This window comes from Capsicum annuum, chromosome 1, assembly GCF_002878395.1.
Source record: "Capsicum annuum cultivar UCD-10X-F1 chromosome 1, UCD10Xv1.1, whole genome shotgun sequence".
NCBI classification, from domain to species: Eukaryota; Viridiplantae; Streptophyta; class Magnoliopsida; order Solanales; family Solanaceae; genus Capsicum; species Capsicum annuum.
Genome location: NC_061111.1, coordinates 82627400 through 82638262, shown reverse-complemented (window position 1 = coordinate 82638262; position 10863 = coordinate 82627400).

Sequence of the window (10863 nt, the reverse complement as noted above, 5' to 3'; positions counted from 1 at the left end):
AGTATGGGGCATGTCGATTAGGTGAATACATCCTATAGTCAGTTACAAAATTAGGACTGTTAGATACTGTCAATTCAGCTCAGTAGTATAGATTTAGGACTGTCAGATACAGTCAATCCTTATCATTATAAATAGACTCCAGGTTCACCCACTAAACAGGGATGATCTTAACTATGGTCGGTGAGTATTAGTATCATCAGATTTATAGATCACCCCTAGATAGGACTGATCTCAGATTCAGTTACTCAGATATAGTACAGAACTTAGCTAGTTCCATCAGATTCAGGACTGTCAAATACAGTCACTCATGTTATCAGTTATGTCAATTATCAGAACTCATATTATCAGTATTCATCTTCAGGACTATTAGATACAGTCAACCAGACCAGTTCTTCATAATCAAAATTGTTAGACACAGTTATTCATATATCAGTAACATAGTATCAGTCCCTCAGTATTCAATAATATAGTATCAGTCTTTCTCACTCATCAGTGACTCAAATATCAATATCAATAAACTTAATATTTAGAACTCAGTATTCAGTCCTATCATAATCTCAGTTACAGTTACATAGTCATGCATGTATTCTCATATTCATGTTAGTCAGCCAATTAGTATTGTTCATTTATATGAACAATTTGCATTCAGCCTACCTCACTTGCATACCAATAAATTCAAAGTACTGACGATTTTGCACTATGGTGTCTTATACCATAGGTTTAGAAGCACGAGCTCCAAAGCATCAATAGCATCCAGGTTCAGCAGTCAGAGTCAGTTGTGAGTCCTCATCCTTCGAGGACATGATGATATATTACTATTTTAGTTTTCAATTTATTTCAGTAGTCGGAGTTAGTTGGGGACATGTCCCATCAACTCTTTTTAAGACAGTTTAGAGGCTTTCAGACTATAGTATGTTAGACAGTTATTTCAATTATTTTGGTATTGATATACCATATTTTCAGTTATGTACTAGTATTGAACCTTGTGGCCTTTCAGTTCATGTTTCTGCATTATAAAGTCTTTTATATAGTATATAGGTACAAATATCAGTCATGGGTTAGCTTGTGGTCCTTCGGGGTCATGAGCACCGTGTAACGTTTTGGGTACTAGATTCGGGACGTTACACAACCACTTTAGCTGTATGGAAATAATAATGGGTATTGTAATGGATCATAACATCCATAACAGTAGTTCAGTATTTGAGATCTATTGGTGCGAGTATAAATTCAGATATGAGGTGCATAACTAATTTCGTTGAATTCTTTTCAATTCATATTGCTGCCACTTTGATGTATTTGGAAGATTGCATACTCGATGATCTAAATTAGAATCACTTTTAAATGAAATATAAAAAATTCATAGGTCTGGAATATCTATTAAGGATTTAATAAAAATAGAATATGGATTAATTTTCAGTATGTCCATAAGCTTTGCAACTACTGATTCATGAACTTTGGTTGAGCATGCCATTCGATTAGCTATTCATTATCAGTATCATAAAAGTATAGCTAAAGGTTCCTTGCTATTTGATCAGCAGGGAGCAAGTCATTTATAAAGTGGTACATCTGACCCTGAACTCTAAATATATAGATACACTCATTTCTTTTTGCCAATTCTTTGTCATAATTTATGCCAGTGATATAAATGCAAACATGTTATTATATGTTCTAATGTATGTTCGAAAATGCGCATATTCTTCATAATTTTCAAAGTATAAATTTTGTAGTTCAGCAGGTACCTAATAGGAAACTAACTTGATGGAGCCGTTGTTGCAACAAAATACAGGAGCCTCATATTCAAATCTTTTTGCACCGCAAAATTTATAATGAGGAATAGCCTTTGAATGCACGTATTCAGATAACGTTTCTCGTATATTTACACGAACTGTGTTTCATTGTCCGTGAGCTGTATATTTTTTTGATTACGTAATTAGATAAATAAAATAAAGTTGCATGTAAAATATGATAGTATTACAACAAATGATTAGGGCAAATCTTTATGTTGAATAATCTTTGAAGTGACATCACATTGCAATTTAGATGCACCAGGTGTAGAGCCTAACACCGAAATAACAGGTTAAGTTTGTGTATTAGTTATAACACAAGAAAGTAAAAAAATTATTTCTGCCGTAGCACATAACTACCTCATTCATAGAGAATGAAAAATGTTCTTTTGACTGTCACACGTAGAAGGTAAAGCCGGAAGATGAGATTCATTGGTCAGCACATTTATCGTAATGTTTTTTTACAGTCAGTTACTTGCAATCAGTTGTAAAAGGAAAGAAGGAGGTGTTGCTAATAAAACCTGTTGTTGCAGAAATAGTAGAGAAGTCCATTGAAACAGGATTTTGAGATACAAAGTTAGATGCTCCAGATGTTGAGCCTAATGCGCAAAGGCAGTAAGTTAGTTTCATATAACAATTGTATTGGAAATGAAAACAATATTACTTTCGTTATCCACTCTATATAATTATAGAGACAAAGTTATCTATTTCATGAATCACAAAGGAGCTGCATATATCTTTTCCTTTTTTTGAATTGTGATACAATGTGGTCACTTGTATTTGAGGAAGGACAACTGATGCAAAGAACTGACACAATGTTTTAAGGAGACTAAATATTAGTGGATGCAAAATAGAATATGCAAGAAAACACAGAATATTAACAAATCTTACTTTTATTAAGATTAAAAATGTAAGGCACCACACATAAAAATGGAGAGTATAAATAAATTTAACTTTTGTAAGATTAAAAAAAGGTATGGTGCTTGCTATGATAATATGACCTATTTCAGTAAGTGGAGTCGGTTCTTGTATGATCAAAGGAGTTTTGAATTGTGATAAGATGATGTTGGTTGGTCGGATGTGCCTCCTTGCATGGAAACAACCATATGTCAAAGTAAATCTCACAATGTATAAGAATTGAAAGATATAAAGTAACTGTAAAACAATTAGATTTAATAGCTTAACGCATATATACTATCGGTCATTTTCAGTTGAAAACTAAAATTGTTCATTTTACTTGAAAAAAATTATTTGAAAACAGCCCATGGCAGAAATGCAAGGTAAGGTTGCGTACAATACACCCTTGTGGTGGGGCTCTTTCTCGGACACCACGCATAGCGGCAACTTAGTGCACCATTTTACATTTTCTTTTACTTGAGAAAAATTGACAGACAGAGTTTGGTGAAATCACCTGTTGTTGTAGAAATGGTATAGATTTCTGTTGGAAGAGGATTGGTGGACGTGGATCAATGACAATCTCTATAAGCTTTAAATTGATCTTGTATATGTAACAGAGAAGGCATTTACTATCAGGAAATTATAATTGAAAGGCTAAATTCTTTAATTTACTTCTGTAAAAATGTCGAGGGGAAAAGTTTGGTGAACTTACTTGTCGCTGCGAAAATAACAGAGAATTCTATCAGAGGAAGATTGTTAGACATGGATTGACTGTACGTCATGTGATCCGCATGTTAAGCTTGTATAGGAAAACCTCCACCTTTAGAAATAGTAATTTTATTTAACTCTTGTCTGTTTGTTCGGTGCTGCAGTAAAAGCACTTCCTTTTTTCGGCAGAAAGTTGTTTATATATTTCACGTCGTCGAAGCTTCATCCCAGAATCCTTTTCTGTTGAGCGGGATTGATTGTTATTTTTATCACAAGTCATTAGTCCTGTGGGTTCAGTGGACACATAACAAGTCATTAGGCCTGCGGGTTTAGTGGACACATCTACCTTAATTTGATGAAACAAGAACTTTCACTGCACAACCTATCTTAAATGTCAACATAGTTTATATAGTAGATATGTAAATCTTTAAAGCAATGTTTTGTTATTTGATTGGCTTGATATGTGATTTGCGCACTTTCATAATTTCATTATTCTACTAAGAAATCTTCAAAGTTCAATAGATTTTCTTGACACAAATAAAATTATAACTTAAGAGCATGTAATATGACACAATTAAATCAATATGAAAATTTTTGTGAATTAAATGAATATTTGATGTTAAATTCATACGATATGAGTAATATTTCCTATATAACTGTACCAATTACCTCAAGAACAAAATAGAAACTTCAAATACATTACTAACAATCAAGAAGTTTTCCTCCTCCCTCGAAGCACTTTCGATTTCTTTCCCATCATACTTCCATATAATGAAAAGAGGAATATTCATCCAAGTCTTCTGATTTTGATAAGTGATACTGTCTTTATAATTTCTCTTCTATAAATTCAGTTTCTACAACTTTTAAAGTAGAAGAAGCTACCGAGGAAAAGTTAAGTGCAGTGGAAAATAAGAAATAATATCAAAAATGCAAGTATCAAAGTCAAAGTCTAAGCAAAGCAGTTGAGCAAAGTTTTTATCAGAAATGAAAATCAGACTCTTCCTTGAACAAATGCACATTAACTAGTGTGTGGCAAGCACCAACAACAATGATATAAATAACAACCTCTAGTTTAGCCAAAAGCATTTGTTCATAGACCACACAAATTAGGGAAAGAACCACCATGGGTTCTCATATGACATTATTAATCAGATAATCTATTGCACAAAAATTGTTTCATCCTATTTGTTTTAACTCAGCAAACGTTTTAGTGTTCTTCCTATTTCCTATGAATTTGATTTTCTTCATTTCTCCCGATTCAGCAGTTACTTTTTCAAAATAAAGCATCTCGATTTTTGAAGCAATCCTAACAACTAAAGCATGAGCTACATCGGTCCCATACCAGTCAAAACATCATATTTTTCTATGCAAATAGCCAACCAAATTTACCATTTACTTTTTCTATCCAAATATGCCGATTTTCCACTAACAATACATGATTGAACTTATATTAAGCATCTGTCAGTTATATTTGGGTTATAACCAGTTGGAATCACTGTTTACTTTTTCTAATCAACTATATAAATTTTACACTAACCATCCATGATTACACATGCACTACACATCTTTCAACCATTTTAACTTTATGGAGTTGAGTAAACAGCTATTCAGGTTAATTCTTCAAAAAAGAAAAAGGATCTTTACAAAAATAGTCACTCACATTTATCGTTTACTTTTTTCTAGCTGAATAAATAAGATTTTACATTAATAATCTATATATTATACATCAAACAGTTATTTCAACTTTACAGGGTTAGGTAAACAGTTATTTGGGTTAATTTTATGTCCGTCATGAATTTGGCGAGCATGATGACGTTAACATACATATACAAGCCTCCTTCACATTCACTGTCATGGAGCCAGAGAATTTACCTCGTATGTTCACCGGAGAACTTGACCATGACAAAAATTTATTCATCTACAGTCGTCACTTTAATCCCTCTATCCTCAAATTGAACCGCGACAATGATAAGTCTAATATATATGGTAGTATATATAGTGAGACAAATATGAACGGATCCAAATAATTAGGTGATGTAGGCAGCTAATGTATTTCCATAACGGATCTAGTATAGTTAATTTTCTTATTAACTATATATAAGATGCAAGGAGAAGTTCAAATAAAAAAAGAAAAAGGTACAACATGTTTCTGCGTAGAATTTATTGATGAGAAAGTAGTTGCTTCCTTCGTAGCCTTTTTATTTCTCACAAAATTTTTTTCCTGAGATGCTCCAAAGTAAATGCATACAAAAGATAGCAGATGTGTACCTATACCCCTGCTAAGACCGATTTACTTTCCATTTTCATGGAGAAGAGAATGAACATGTAGATCCATATCAGGTAAATAATTTTTTTTTGTATGTGTTTTATTAATCGTGGTGTCCCTGCTAACTTTCGATTTACTTTCCATTTTCATGAAAAAGAGAATAAGCATCTAGATCCATATTAGGTAAGCAATTTTTTTTTGTGTGTTTTATTAACCACGGTGTTCCTGCCAGCTTTTGCGCACGTCTATTAATTTCACCAAAATATTATTCAGCTACTATAATTGGTCTTATTTAATATATTTAAGTCAGGTGGCTGTACATTTGAGGTTCACGTTGGGCCAGTATAATGCCTAGGCAAAACTGCAAAAGAGGATTAGCTTCAGTCTCTTTTATTCTTCTTTCTTTATCCTAATTTTTTTAACTTTATGTCATCATCTTCTTGTAGTATGATATTAGCTTGATTCCTTCTCTCTTGCACCTCTCATTCTACCTAGATAAGGCCCTTTATACGTATGAAATTCACAAGCAAAAATGAAGAAATTATTATATAATAATATAAATTATGAGCACATTTGACTTATTCAAATATTGTTAGTAGTGATTTAACCAAAAATCCCCCAAATTGATTTCATGACCAACAACAACATAAATTAGAAACACATATATATCCAGCACGCAGAGTCGCACCAAAAGGCGCATGGATTACCAAATCGCAGTAAGTGGCGACATCACACATATAAAGAAAAACTCCAAATCAAACTATAAAATTCAAAATTAAAGCAGTGATGAAAGACAACTCACAGATGTAAATAATGAAGAACAAGAATATAGTCGGCCAAAAATCTTCAAGAAGTGAAGTAGATATCTGATAAATTGGAACAACATCAGCAAAGCAAATGAGCTCAATTACATGATGCAGAGCAAAAATTACTCAAAATATAGGGTATGTGTAAAGTTGGAAGCATGCCACCAAGTATACTTAGTTGGAAAGCTGAAAATATCCCTATGTGGTGATATAGGCATGTCGTCCATCTTTTGGGTGGTTATCACCACTTATATTTTAGTAGTAGATACTAGATAATGAAGGGCTCATTTACGGCCCAATATTATAATCTTAATTATTTATATAGATATTTAATAAGTTTTTTTAAAGATGTTTTTTTAAAAATATTTTTAAATAAACATGATCGAAATGATAGTAGAGATCAAATTTTATAATAAAATATATTTATCATTTTATAAAATGAAATAATAACTTAATATTTATTTAAATTATCCTAATTAATGTTAAAACATCACATGTTTCTATGCATATTTTAACATTAGGTGAAAAATATTCCGTTGTATTAAACAACCAACTCTTATTTTATTTTGTATTTTTTTGACTTTATTTGAAAACTATACAGGAGAATAAACTAAAATTATAAGTGTCAATAATAGATCAAATAAATCCAAATATATACTACTTCTGATAACTTTAAACAACAGAGGCTTTGATACCAATTGTAAGGGGTGCGGATAACTTGGGTAAATTAAATAGATTTATTATTGGCTCAATGGATCTATTTTTGTTTGTGCATGGATATTTCTTAACTTCTCTAATTATTTTTATTTTTAGTTTATTTATTTTAATTTTATTAATGTTCATATCTTGGGGGGTGATTGGATAGTATTTGATTAAATGCTTTACTGTAATATTCTTTAGTTTTTTCTCTTAGTCTTTGTAATTCTTGTATATTATTTTGGAGGTATTCAAAATATTCTATATTGTTTGTTCTAAAATATTCAATTAAATTCTCTTTCATAAGTATTTCTGTTAATCTTATTTCTTCCATATCTTGTCTCCAATATTTTAAATACTTATAGTCTATCATTTTATCCTAAAGTAGTTGTGATACTGCAAATTTCTTTGTAATAATTTATTCTAATTGTACTTTATCTAATATTAAATTCTAGGTTATCTATTAATTAATTATCCTATCTTTTTCGTCTATGAATAATTCCATGTCTAAATCATATTCTAAACTGTCTTTTAATTCTAGTTCTTTTATGGTTTTATTTATCCAAATTAACCTTTCTTTTAATTGTTCTCTTCCTTTTCTAAGCTGGTTTCTATAATTAATTTCTTCGTATAGCCAACTTTGTTTCTCTCTAACTCTTTGAATATATTCTAGCATTTTTAATCTGTATAATATCCATCAGAATAATAACTATCCGAATAATAATTTCTACCGTAAAAATCTATATTTTGTAATTCATCTTCTATCCAATTAGTACTTAGTAACTCATCTTCATAATCAAATATTTTTTCCCATATTATTTTGTTTATGTCTTCTAATTCTAAGTCTTTTATGATATATAAAACTAGTATCTTAGTTTCATCAGATATATATCTTGTCATATTATCCATATTATGCTTAGGTTTCTACGAATAACTTGGATAACTTGGAATTGGATTCTAGTAATTAATTGCTTTATCATAGTATTTATTAGTTGTTTGTTTTAATCTTAATAATTCCTGTATATTTTCATTAAGAAATTCTATATATTTTATATCTTTAGTTCTCATATATTCTTCTAAATTTGTTTTCATTAGTTTTTCTATTAATTGTATATTTTTCATATCCATTTTCCAATTTTCTAAATATACGTAATTTATCATGGTTGATGTGTAGGTTTGGTATGTAAGTATTTGTAAGAGTAGGTAGGTAGGTGTGGTATGTAATTTATCTTAGTCATAAAATATTTATCAAATATTTTTTCCAATATGATTTTTCTTATATCTACAATTTCTATATCCTTAAGTATATACAAAACAAGTATTTTGAATTCATCTACCATTTTGTCAGATAAATAAGTATTCATTTTTCATATGATGCTTTTTCAAAATATCCCCTTCATCATACACATAACAAAGTATGATCATTTTAGATTACTATATACTAGATTATTCTTAAATAACATGTTCTTCGGTCACTATTAGCATGGTAATCTGGATACTTTTACCTTAAACAGCGCCTCTACTCTGGCTACTCCCCTATCACGGCTTTCTTGCCTCACCGGTTTCACCTTTAGGATGGCATAGTTATTAGGGATTTTTCTCCTTTTCCACTTTGCTAATAAACTTCTTGACATGCTATTCTTTGAATAATTCTACTATAAAGTAACTAACATGAACTTATTTTATCATATCATGATTGTCAGGAATTTATGAATTTAACTATTCATAATCATAAATATAAATACCTGTTCTGGTAAATCTGATAATTCTAGATTTTCCATAGCTGTTTGATTCATAGCTTTTCCTTAGAAATATACCTATTTTTTATTAAATAATTCAAAAGTTTTTTGTGTACAAGAGAGGATTTTGCTTCAACTCATGAAGGTTTTTATCTAACTGAGCAAAATGCTCTCTATTTATAATTCTAAGAAAGCGCGTAAACTATTAACACACTTTACATGTTTCCTAATTTACATCTCCTATTTTTGTCAGAAAGATTAGAATTAATAATGCTATACATGAAAAGTCAAAAAGCCTATGCCTAAAAAGTTAAAGCTATTAATGACCATTACTAAAAAGTCTTCCTAACTATACAATTTACGTAACAAGATTTAAAAGGCTATACAAAAATTCACATGTCGCTTTCTAGCTTTTATTATCTTTGTCTTTTATCTCTTCCATTATTGATCCGTTGTTATCTTCTTTTCATCTTCTTCTTGTCGTATCTGCTACTTTTTTTATCTTCTTGCTATTGTAGCATCACATCTGGAATGAAGTTGTGTGTGCCACTACATCTGCTGCATAAGTGGTCATCGTATCTTTGGCCAACCTGTTTACAGAATTGATCCATAGCTTCTTCTGAAATAATTCCTTTCGTAATAGATCTTGTGACTCGTAACTCTTCTGGTTTAAGGATCGTTATGACCCATTTTCTTATCTCTTCTCTGTCATTTTCTCTAATATTTTTACAAATAGAGTTAACCAATAATTGATTTCTGTTATAGTAAATCCAAACTAGGTTTTGATTTATATAATTATTTGCTAACTCAGTCAATATACTGCTAAGTCCAATAACTCTCTTGTTTCGGTAGAAGTTCGGTATCTAATTTTTGGTTATCTCTTCTTTTTTGCATATTTCTTCAGGGATAAAATAATCTCGTGTCATTCCTATCTTGACAACAGTAATTGTCTTTTTTATTTCATCAAACAATATTCTGCTGGTGCTGAGTAGAAACGAACATAGAATAACTGTCCCTTCGTAATCCTTTTATAATCCATAAATTTTTTGTGAATATATGGAATTCTTGTTAACTTTTCTCCAGTAATTGTGTAAACTGTAGATAATAGTCTATAATAGTAACATGAAGTAATTAAGTTTGCACTGGTGTCAGGCAAAGCAATAAGTTTGTTATAGTTCTGACATTTTTGTGTAATATATCCTTGGTTTTGTTTTGCTAAATCTTTACTCTGGATAGGTTTTGTATTTAACAATTTTTGTAAGGTATAAATATTATCAATATATGTACGAGTGATATGGTTATAAGTCTGCTTTTGTTGATTGAGTGATTAGGAATATGTGTGTATCTGTGGAGGTATAGATGACTCTGATTTTTGTGTATTTGGTGTATATAATTTTGAGAATATCTGGTTGAGGTTATAATTCTTTTTCTTTGGTAATTCAGGTTTATTTTGAGTGACTATATTCTTTCCCTTGGATAGATCACTTGCGCCTGCAGCTGTAACTGTAGTTTCGTTAGTAATTTGCATTTTTAGGTGTTGCTCATTGTCACCTTCTATGTCTAGTTTTTTAATGTGCTCTTCCTGCACAGTATCTTTGCTAAAAGCTTCTTGTTTTTTATTGTAACACCCCAAGATCCCATCCCAAGACGTCAAACGGTGCTTAAGGCCACACGCGACTTCAAGATAACTCTCTGAACCTGTCATCTCCATTATTACTCACTATGACAATAATCAAGCTGTAATAAAGAAGAATAATCATGTCATGAACATACTAGAATACAAAGAAATACTATCCTGTACAATCAAACTACTAAAGTTCTGTACATACTGGTACTCTAGTCTGACAAAGCTTCTACTACATAAGACTGAGAAGCCATTGGGACAGATCCCCAACTGACCCGTACTGAATTGGAAATAAACAACCATCTACTATCAAGACAAAAATCGGGGACGTAGGTCCTCAAAC